Here is a 10790-nt window from a genome sequence, read left to right on the forward strand (position 1 = left end):
TGTATTGGTTACTTGGCAGCATGATGTTTAATTCTACATATTTATGAATTTCCCAAATTACCTTCTAACTTCTCATTTTACTCCCTTGTAAAGGAGAGCATACTTCATGTGATTTCAACTCTTGAATTTACTGAGGCTGCTTTTATGGCCCAACACTTCTTGCAGAATGTTCCATGATTCTTGAGAACCTGTACTCTGCTGTTGTTAGGTGGCATGTTCTAGATAGGTCTGTCAGGTCTAGTTGGGGTCTAGTATTGTTCAAACCTTGTACTTTTGATCTTCTGTGGTCTCTCTCTCTCTCTCTCTCTCTCTCTGTACCTTAGGTCTGCTCAGCTCTGTCCGATCCATGTTCAAATTCTGCCGCTCCTTTGGAGAACCTGTGGTTAAGTTGTAAGTGGAGCCACACAGAGGCCCGAGGGCCAAATCCAGGCCCGAACCCAAGGTTAGCAGCCTGCCGAGGAGGGAGATGGGCCACACAGCGCCCTGGAGAGCGGGCGGCCCAGCACCCAGCAGGCTCCTCAGCCTGGCCCCTCCTGCTGCTTCTGTGGCTTCCCAGAGCCTAGCCATTAATTAATTTAATCTTTTTTTTTTTTTTTGACAGGCAGAGTGGACAGTGAGAGACAGACAGAGAGAAAGGTCTTCCTTTGCCGTTGGTTCACCCTCCAATTGCCGCCGCGGCTGGCGCACCACGCTGATCCGATGGCAGGAGCCAGGTACTTATCCTGGTCTCCCATGGGGTGCAGGGCCCAAGGACTTGGGCCATCCTCCACTGCACTCCCTGGCCACAGCAGAGAGCTGGCCTGGAAGAGGGGCAACTGGGATAGAATCCGGCACCCCGACCGGGACTAGAACCCGGTGTGCCGGCGCCGCTAGGCGGAGGATTAGCCTAGTGAGCCACGGCACTGGCCATGCAGAGCGTCCGAGGGACTCTGCAGACGGACTTGGGGAAAGGAAGAAATGCCTCCCAGACGCCCTCAGTGTGCGGGCCCCCAGCGTCTGCCTGGGACCATGAACCTGCCAGACGCACAGCCGGCCTCCCGCAGTGTCCCCCAGAGCAGGGGGCGATCCTACACAGTAATATTTTTAAATTTTAAAATGTTGGGGACAGCGTTATGGCATCATGGCTTAAGCTGCTGCCTGCAGTGCTGGCATTCCATAGGGGTGTCCGTTCAAGTCCCAGCTGCTCCACTTCCCATCAGGCTCCCAGCATTTGGGAAAGTAGTGGAAGATGGCCCAAATCCGTGGGTCCCTAAAGCCATGTGGGAAACCCAAAAGAAGCTTCCGGCTTCTGGCCTTGGCCTGGCCCAGCTCCAGCAGTTGTAGCCATTTGGGGAGTGAACCAGCAGATGGAAGACGTCTCTCTCTCTCTCTCTCTCTCCCATCTACCTCTGCCTTTCAAATAAATACATAAGCCTTTAAAAATTTTTTAAAAAGTTTAATTATTCACTTTAGAAGCAAAGAGAGAGAGAAAGACAGAGACAGAGACAGACAGACAGACACACACACCCAGAGAGCTCCTGTCTGTTGATTCACTACCCAAATACCCCAATGGCTGGGGCTGGGCCAGGCTGAACCCAGCAGTGGGAACTCAGTCCAGTTCTACCACATAGGGTCTGGGACCCAAGGGCTTGTGACAACAACTGCTGCCTTCCAGAGGCTGAACAGGCAGGAAGCCAGAATCCAGAGCCTAAGGGCCATCAAACCCAGACACGTCACTATGGCATTGACGGCACGCCCCACTTTAAATGCCCTAGTAAGAACGTGATTCCCTTTTCAAAGTTGCGCCCTCTACCCCAGCCCCAGGCCCTTTGATTGTCCAGGAGAAAGCCTGTGTTTGGAGCTAGTAGGTCTTTACCAGCTTGCTGAAGGTTAGCACCTTGGACAGTCAACCAAAGCCTAGCTGGGACCAGCAAGATCATTGTCATTGTGGTGTTGTCCTTGTGGCAAAGTCAAGCTTTCTTTTTATATGCATTTATTTCATCTTTTTTTTTTTCTTTTTTTTTTTTTTTCAAAGCGAGTCTTTTAAAGAAGTCACTCAGGCTGTCCTGATGGAGTTTCGAGTTCAAAAGCAAGGCCCCTGTTAAGGCGTCTGTGCACCTTCCACGCTGTCCAGGCCACAGGGGCGCCGCGAGGGAGGCGAAGACAGCATCTGCACTCAGAGGAAGGGAGGTCGGGGAACGGCCACCAAGCGGGTCCTGGGGGTGGGCGGCGCGGGGTCGCTGGGACAGCGGCTGCATCGGATGCCACACGGAGGCCGGGCACCGGTGCGGGTCGGGGACCGGGGACCGGGGCGCAGTGCCGCCTTTCAGCACTAGGGGGCAGGCTCGCGCTCGCAGACAGCCGGGCAAGACCGAGTCACCTTCAGGCTCCTTCAGAACCCAATCTTAGAGCTGCCTGAGCCCCCGGGAAGAGAACAGCCCTACCTGGGAGCCTTAGTCTGTTTGGCGCTCAGACCGGCGGCTGTGCCGTTCTCAGAGAGACGTTTTTAAATGCTTAAACTCTCTAGCGATGAATAACAAGACCCAGGAACTTCTGAAGAGTTATTTATAGGAGAAGCAGATTCACTCACTCCCCAAATGCCTGCAATGGCCAATGAAGCTCGGAGTCAGGAACTCAGTCCAGGGCTCCCCCTGGTGGGTGGCAGGGGCTGGATGATTGGAGCTATCACTGCTGCCTCCCAGGGGGCAGGGCAGCTGTAAGCTGGAGCCCGCCATTACCCAGGTCCGCTGATGTGGGACGCAGGCATCTCAAGTGGAGCCCTAGCCATATGAATGCCCACCCCAAGATCTTGTAACTCTATTTGTTTTTTAAAATTAACTAAGGGAGGGGCCGGCGCTGTGGCACAGTGGGTTAACGCCCTGGCCTGAAGCACCGTCATCCCATATGGGCACTGGTTCGAGACCCGGCTGCTCCACTTCCTGTCCAGCTCTCTGCTATGGCCCGGGAAGAAGTAGAAGATGCCCCAAGTGCTTGGGCCCCTGCACCCACGTGGGAGACCCGGAAGAATCTCCTGGCTCCTGGCTTCGGATCGGCACAGCTCCGGCCGTTGAGGCCATCTGGAGAGTGAACCATCGGATGGAAGACCTCTCTCTCTCTCTCTCTCTGCCTCTCTTCTCTCTGTGTAACTCTGACTTTCAAATAAATAAATAAATCTTTAAAAAAAATTAACTGAGGGAATCAATGGCAAACAGGAACCATTCCATTTCTTCTTTAGATTTATTTAAGGCAGTTACAGAGACAGAGAGAGAGATCTTCCGTCTACTGGTTCACTCCCCAGATGGCCAAAATGACGGGGCTGGACCAGATCAAAGCCGGGAGCCAGGAGCTTCTTCCAGGTCTCCCACGCAGGTGCAGGGCCCAAGCACTTGAGCCATCCTCCACTGCTTTCCCAGGCCATAGCAAAGAGCTGGATTGGGATGCTGACACTGCAGGCTGGGGCTTTATCTGCTATGCCACAGCGCCAGCCCTCTCCATTACTTTTGGCTGGGATTTCACACACCTGTATCCAAGACCAGTGGTGGCCGGCGCCACGGCTCAATAGGCTAATCCTCTGCCTGCGGCGCCAGCACACCGGGTTCTAGTCCCAGTTGGGGCGCCGGGTTCTGTCCTGGTTGCCCCTCTTCCAGGCCAGCTCTCTGCTGTGGCCAGGGAGTGCAGTGGAGGATGGCCCAAGTCCTTGGGCCCTGCACCCCATGGGAGACCAGGATAAGCACCTGGCTCCTGCCTTCGGATCAGCGCGGTGCGCTGGCTGCAGCGCACCGGCCGCGGTGACCATTGGAGGGTAAACCAACGGCAAAAGGAAGACCTTTCTCTCTGTCCACTCTGCCTGTCGAAAGAAAGAAAGAAAGAAAGAAAAGAAAGAAAAGAAAGAAAAGAAAGAAAGAAAGAAAAGCATGGCAGGGCCAGGTCAGTGATGGTAAATTCTTCCAGCTGCCCCTGCCACCCACGTGGGATTCTGTCCCCCAGCCCATCATGCCTGGCCTTTGATCTGAGATCCTCCAGAAACCACCCACAGCTCCACTGAGCCCCAGGAAGCTTTGTCCTCCAGCCAGGAGGACAGCAACCTCACTAGTTATTTTAATGGAGAGAAGTTAACACAGGGAATTAAACAGGCACAGGGTGGGGAAGAAGGCAAAAGCAGGCAACTGACGGAACGCATAGCTCTTTCTCCCATTTTACATCTTTGAAATCCAGTACACTTGCAGCGGCACGTCCTGATGTCTGTCAGCCACATTTCCAGTGCCCAGTGGCCGTGCTACTGGGCAGCCAAGATCGAGGACATCTGCGACACGGCAGCCAAACCTCGGGCACTTTGCACCCACATCACTGCGATGCAGTCGCCGGGAGCTTGGGCTGCGTGCTTTTGGGTTAGACCACACGGCGCCACCTGCTAAGCCTCCACGAGGCTCATTGCATTTCATCCTCCCAGCAACCCTGAGAAAACCTCTGCCACTACTGTGTTCGCCTTCTGTGCGAGGTAGCTAAAGACGGGTGGTGTGAGGAAACCAGGCCACACGACGCCAGGCCAGGGAGCCTCAGGCAGAAGTGCCCTGGCCAACAGCTTGCACCTGGTCTCCCAAAGATCACCCCCACACCCGCCCACCCTTACAAAGCAGGTTCTTACTATGGCTTCTAGAGAAGTGAGTCAGGCCGAGTTAGGAAGGGTTTGTGCTCTTTCTGGTGGACTTAATCCTCCCCAGCACGCATCACTGACTGCTTAAACACTGTTAAGAAACAGGGTGTGAGCGCCACCGCAGCCTTCCACTACCTTTGGTCCAGGAGGAAAAGGCCGTAGCCGACCTCCCTGTCGACTTGACAATGACCATCAGCTGTGCTGGCTGTTACTTCTCAGGCAGAGATGGCTGTTCAGACCTCCATCCGTGTTTTGCTCTGTGACTTCAATATGTCTGCCAAGGATTAAAATCCATCGAACCGTATCCCCCTCAACCTTCTCCAGGACATTGAAACAGAAGGGCAAACTGCACGAGTCATTCAGAAACAGTTCAAGGTACCCACACCCCATGTCAAAGCGCCTGGGTCTGGGTCCTGGCTCCACTTCCGATTTCAGCTTCCTGCTTCTGTGTACCCCAGGAGACAGCAGATGATGGCTTAGGTGTATGGGTCCCTGCCACCTCTGTGGGAGGCCCAGACTGAATTTCCATCCAGTGCCTGGCTTTGGCCTGGCCCCATCCCTGCTAATGTGAGCATTTAGGGAATGAGCCAGCAGATGGAAGATCTCTGTTTCAAATAATTAAAATTATAATAACTTAAAAATTAATAAAGAAGAAAAAAGAAGAATGAATGATTAAAAAGTGTTAAAAATACAACTTCTAGAAGAGTATGATAACTAAAAAATCTTTCACAAGAGAGACTGAAGGGACCAGCCTTGCAGTGTAGCAGGTAAAGCCGCTGCCTGCAGTGCTGGCATCCGATATGGGCGCCAGTTTGAGTTCTGGCTGTTCCACTTCCAATCCAGCTCTCTGCCATGGCCTGGGAAAGCAGTAGAAGATGGCCCAAGTGCTTGGGTTCCTGCATCTGCATAGGAGACCTGGAAGAAGCTCCTGGCTTCGGAGCAGCCCAGCTCTGGCCATTGTGGCCATCTGGGGAGTGAACCAGTGGATAGAAGACCTCTCTCTCTCTCTGCCTTTGCCTCTCTGTAACTCTGCCTTTCAAAATAAATAACTCTGCCTTTCAAAATAAATAACTCTGCCTTTCAAATAAATAAACAAATTTTTTTAAAAGAGAGACTGAAAGCAGATATGAATAGGCAAAAGAAAGAACCAGAGAGACAGAAGATAGAGCCATTGAGATTACCCAAGAGAAAAAGGAACAGAGCTTCAGAGACCAGCAGGCCACTATCAAGTTTACCAATGTACATAATTGTGGGAGTTATAGGGGTTGGCACTGTGATGCAGTGGGTTGAGCCACTGCCTGTGAAGCCAGCATCCCATATGAGCACCAGTTCTAGTCCTGGCTGCTCCACTTCCAATCCAGCTCTGCTAATGCCCTGGGAGACCAATAGAAAATGGCACCAAGTCCTTGCTTCTGTGTCCACGTAGGAGACCTGGAAGAAGCTTATAGCTCCTGTCTTCCATCTGACCCAGTTCTGGCCACTGGAACCATTTGGGGGGTGACCAGCAGATGAAGATCTCTCTCTCTCTCTCTTTTTTTTTTTTTTTTTTTTTTTGACAGGCAGAGTGGACAGTGAGAGAGACGGAGAGAAAGGTCTTCCTTTGCCATTGGTTCATCCTCCAATGGCTGCCGCGGCCGGCATGGTGCTGTGGCTGACACACCGCGCTGATCCGAAGCCAGGAGCCAGGTGGCCAGGTGCTTATCCTGGTCTCCCATGGGGTGCAGGGCCCAAGGACTTGGGCCATCCTCCACTGCCCTCCCTGGCCACAGCAGAGAGCTGGCCTGGAAGAAGGGCAACCGGGACAGAATCCGGCGCCCCGACCGGGACTAGAACCCGGTGGAGGATTAGCCTAGTGAGCCACGGCACCGGCCGAAAGATCTCTCTTTCTCTCTCTCTCTGTCTCTTTCTCATTCTGTCTCTAACTCCCTCTCTCTAATTCTGCCTTAAAAATAAGATAAATTTTTTAAAAAATGGGAGTTACAGAAGAGAGAGACAAAGGAAAAGAAAAAATATCTTAAAAGCTCAAATAAGTTGATTTCAAAGGAGTGGGTTGGGTGATGGAACAAGGACATAGGCCGTAATCATTTTAGGTTCTTGTTACCCCTGCCTTCTTTTTCTTTTTTTTAAAAAGATTTATTTGTTTTATTTGAAAGTCAGAGTTACACAGAAAGAGAGGGAGAGGCAGAGAGAGATCTTCCATCCGCTGGTTCACTACTCAATTGGCCACAACAGCTGGGCTACGCCGATCTGAAGCCAGGAGCCAGGAGCTTCTTCTGGGTCTTCCACATAGGTGCAGGGGCTCAAGGACTTGGGTCATCTTCTACTGCTTTCCCAGGCCATAGCAGAGAGCTGGATCAGAAGAGGAGCAGCTGGGACTTGAATCAGCGCCCATATGGGATGCCGGCACTGCAGGCCAGGGACCAAGCTTTCCCAGGCAATAGCAGAGGGCTGAATGGGAAGTGGAACAGCCAGGACTAGAACTGGTGCCCATATGGGATGCCAGCACTGAGGTGGTGGCTTTATCCACTATGCCACAGCGCTGGCCCCAACCCCTGCCTTCTTTCAAGAGACCAGCTCAGTCTCCCATCCTGCATTGTGCCCCATTCCACCCCCTGCATTCTCCTCCAGGTTTGAGGAACCTGTGTGGGGAAGCTCACCTCCACCTGCTGCCCCACACCCCACCCTTAGCCACCTAAGACACAAAAAGGCTCAGTCTGCTGGGGTCTGGGCCCTCTGCCACGTGTTCAGTGTGTGTGCACTCTGGCAGTTGGTCACCCACCTCTACGAATTTATTTTCTTTGAATAAATTTGGTCTGGCTGTGAGTTAATACCCTGTCTCCTCTCTGTTCTGCACCCTTTTACTTACAGCAGGTACTATGGCACAGTGGGTTAAGCCACTGCCTGGGAAGCCCACACACCATGTCAGAATGTCTGAGGTCGACTCTTGCCTCTGCCTCTGATGCGGCTCCCTGTTAATGTGCACCTTGGGAGGCAGCAGATGATGGCTGATGTTCTTGACTCCCTGCCACCCCTGTGGGAGACATGGATGGGGGTTCCCATCTCCTGGGTTTGTCCTGGTCCAGCCCTGACTGTTGCGGGCATTTGTGAAGTAAATCAGTGGATGGAAGATCTCTCTCTCTCTCTCTATTTCACTATCTCTGGCACTATGCCTTTCAAACACAAATAAATAAACTTTTTAAAAACGAAGTTGGTCTCATAGAAGTAAAGACAGCAGTGGTCACTGGAGGCAGGGAGGGGAGAGGGGACGGGGATGGAGGCAGGTTGGATAATGGGCACAGTCAGGCAGGAGGCCAACGTTCTCACACAGCCACTTATTTATTTATTTATTTTTTTGACAGGCAGAGTGGACAGTGAGAGAGAGAGAGAGAGAGAGAGAGAGATCTTCCTTTTGCCGTTGGTTCACCCTCCAATGGCCACCATGGCCGGCGCGCTGCGGCTGGTGCGTCGCACTGATCCGAAGCCAGGAGCCAGGTGCTTCTCCTGGTCTCCCATGGGGTGCAGGGCCCAAGGACTTGGGCCATCCTCCACTGCCCTCCCTGGCCACAGCAGAGAGCTGGCCTGGAAGAGGGGCAACTGGGACAGAATCCGGCGCCCCGACCGGGACTAGAACCCGGTGTGCCGGCGCCGCAGGCGGAGGATTAGCCTAGTGAGCCGCGGCGCCGGCCGCCACTTATGCTTTATAAGGAGCTGGAGAGAGGAGTTGGAAACCTCCTAGCACAAAGAAATGACAAACGTTCAAGCAGATGGAAATGCTAATTACCTTGATTTGACAAGTACACATTGTATATATCTACCAAATTATCACACCATACCCCCTAAATATGTGCAATTATTACGTGTGATTTTTCAAAGGTGTACTGGAAAATCATCGTGGAGAATCCAGCATTGCGGTGTTAGCAGGTAAAGCCACCTCTTGCGATGCTGGCATCCCATAAGGGTGCTGGTTCGTGTCCCAGCTGTTCCACTTCCAATCCAGTGCTCTGCTGTGGCCTGGGAAAAGCAGTAGAAGATGGTCCAAGTGCTTGGGCCCCTCCCACCCACAGTGGGAGACCCAAATGAAACTCCTGGCTTCAGCCTGGCCCAATGCTGGCCATTGTGGACATTGTGGACATCTGGAGAGTGAACCAGTGGATGGAAAATCAATCTCTCTCTCCACACATACACACCTCTCTCTGTAACTCTGACTTCAAAATAAATAAATAAATCTTTAAAAAGTAGAAAATTTGCCAAATTTTGTTTAAATTCCAACTAGAATAAACAGAAAGGCCCACATCAAGACACATCACAGGGGGCCGGCGCTGTGGCATAGTAGGCTAAGCATCTGCCTGCGGCGCCAGCATCCCATATGGGCACGGGTTCAAGTCTAGGCTGCTATAATTCCAATCCAGCTCCTACTGATGGGCTGGGAGAGCAGCAGAAGATGGCCAAGTGCTTGGGCCCCTGCACCCACATGGGAGACCCAGAAGAAGCTTCTGGCTCCTGGTTTGAGATTGGTGCAGCTCCGGCTGTTGTGGCCATTTGGGGAGTGAACCAGCAGATGGAAGACCTCTTTCTCTGTCTCTCCCTCTCTTTGTCTGTAACTATGCCTCTCCAGTAAATAAATAAAAAAATTTTTTTTTGACAGGCAGAGTGGACAGTGAGAGAGAGAGTCAGAGAGAAAGGTCTTCCTTTGCCGTTGGTTCACTCTCCAATGGCCGCCGCGGCCGGCGCACCGCGCTGATCCGATGGCAGGAGCCAGGAGCCAGGAGCCAGGTGCTTTTCCTGGTCTCCCATGGGGTGCAGGGCCCAAGCACCTGGGCCATCCTCCACTGCACTCCCTGGCCACAGCAGAGAGCTGGCCTGGAAGAGGGGCAACCAGGACAGAATCCGGCGCCCCGACCGGGACTAGAACCCGGTGTGCCGGTGCCACTAGGCGGAGGATTAGTCTAGTGAGCCGCGGCGCCGGCCAATAAATAAATTTTTTAAAAAGATACACCATAATCAAATTATCCAAAGCCAAAGCCAAATAGAGAACCTCAGAAGCAACAAGAGAGAAGCAACTCATCACGTTCAAGGAAGCCCCAGTAATGCTGACATCTGATTTCCCATCACAAGCCATAGAGGGCAGAAGACAGTGGAAAGACACATTCAAAGTGCTGAATGGAAGATACAGTTAAGCACGGATTCTATATCTGGCAAAACTGTCCTTCTAAAGTCAAAAGAAATTAAGACACTCAAATAAACAAAACTGAGAGCTTTCATTACTAGCAAACTTGCCCTAAATGTATTCTAGAGAGAGTCCTAGAATTAAAGAACTTATTCTTACTACATACTAAATTGAATCCACATAAAGAAATTAAGAGCACTTGATTACTACATAGGTAAACATAAAAGGTGACATTAAACTGTTTTTGTTGTAACTCTCTTTTACCTCCTATCTGATTTAAAAGACAATTGCATTGGGCAATAACTATAACTCAATGTTAACATGTACATAATCTATAAAGATGTAATCTGTATGACAGTAACAGCACAAAAGAAGGGCAGAGAATGAGCCAAGTTTTTCTGTAACACTGAGATTAAGTGTTACATAACTAGATTCTTGTAAGATGCACATTGTACTTCCCAGTACAACCACTAAGACACAAAGAAAAACAAAAACCTTCAAAAAGTACAGCTCAAGAAAAGACAAAGCAATTAAAACGACACCTTAGAAAACATGTATTTAACACAAACACAGGCAGAGGAGTGCTGGAGGAGGACAAGGAGGCTGGGGTGAGAACTGTGCAGTGTGCGAGACAAAGCTGGCGCTGAGGGAGAATCCTAGTGGTCAGCAAAGCCACGTCCATGGTGGCGGGGAGTCTGGAGCTTATTCAGAGAGCCAAAGTGAGATGGATTCTGATGCCTCCGTCTCTGTGTCTGTGTGTGTCTCTCTCCAACAGAGAGAGTGCAGGACCTGTGTTGTGGCACAACGGGTTAAGCCACTGCCTGGGACAGCAGCATCCCACAATGAGCACCAGTTCAAGGCCCTGCTATTCTGCTTCTGGACCAGCTCCCTGCTAACGCGCCTGGGAAAGCAGCAGAGGATGTTCCAAGCACGTGGGCCCCTGCCACCCATGTGGGAGATCAGGATGGAGTTACAGGGCTCCTGGCTTCA

The sequence above is a fragment of the Oryctolagus cuniculus genome, chromosome 18 (genome assembly GCF_964237555.1).
Source record: "Oryctolagus cuniculus chromosome 18, mOryCun1.1, whole genome shotgun sequence".
Taxonomy (NCBI): Eukaryota; Metazoa; Chordata; class Mammalia; order Lagomorpha; family Leporidae; genus Oryctolagus; species Oryctolagus cuniculus.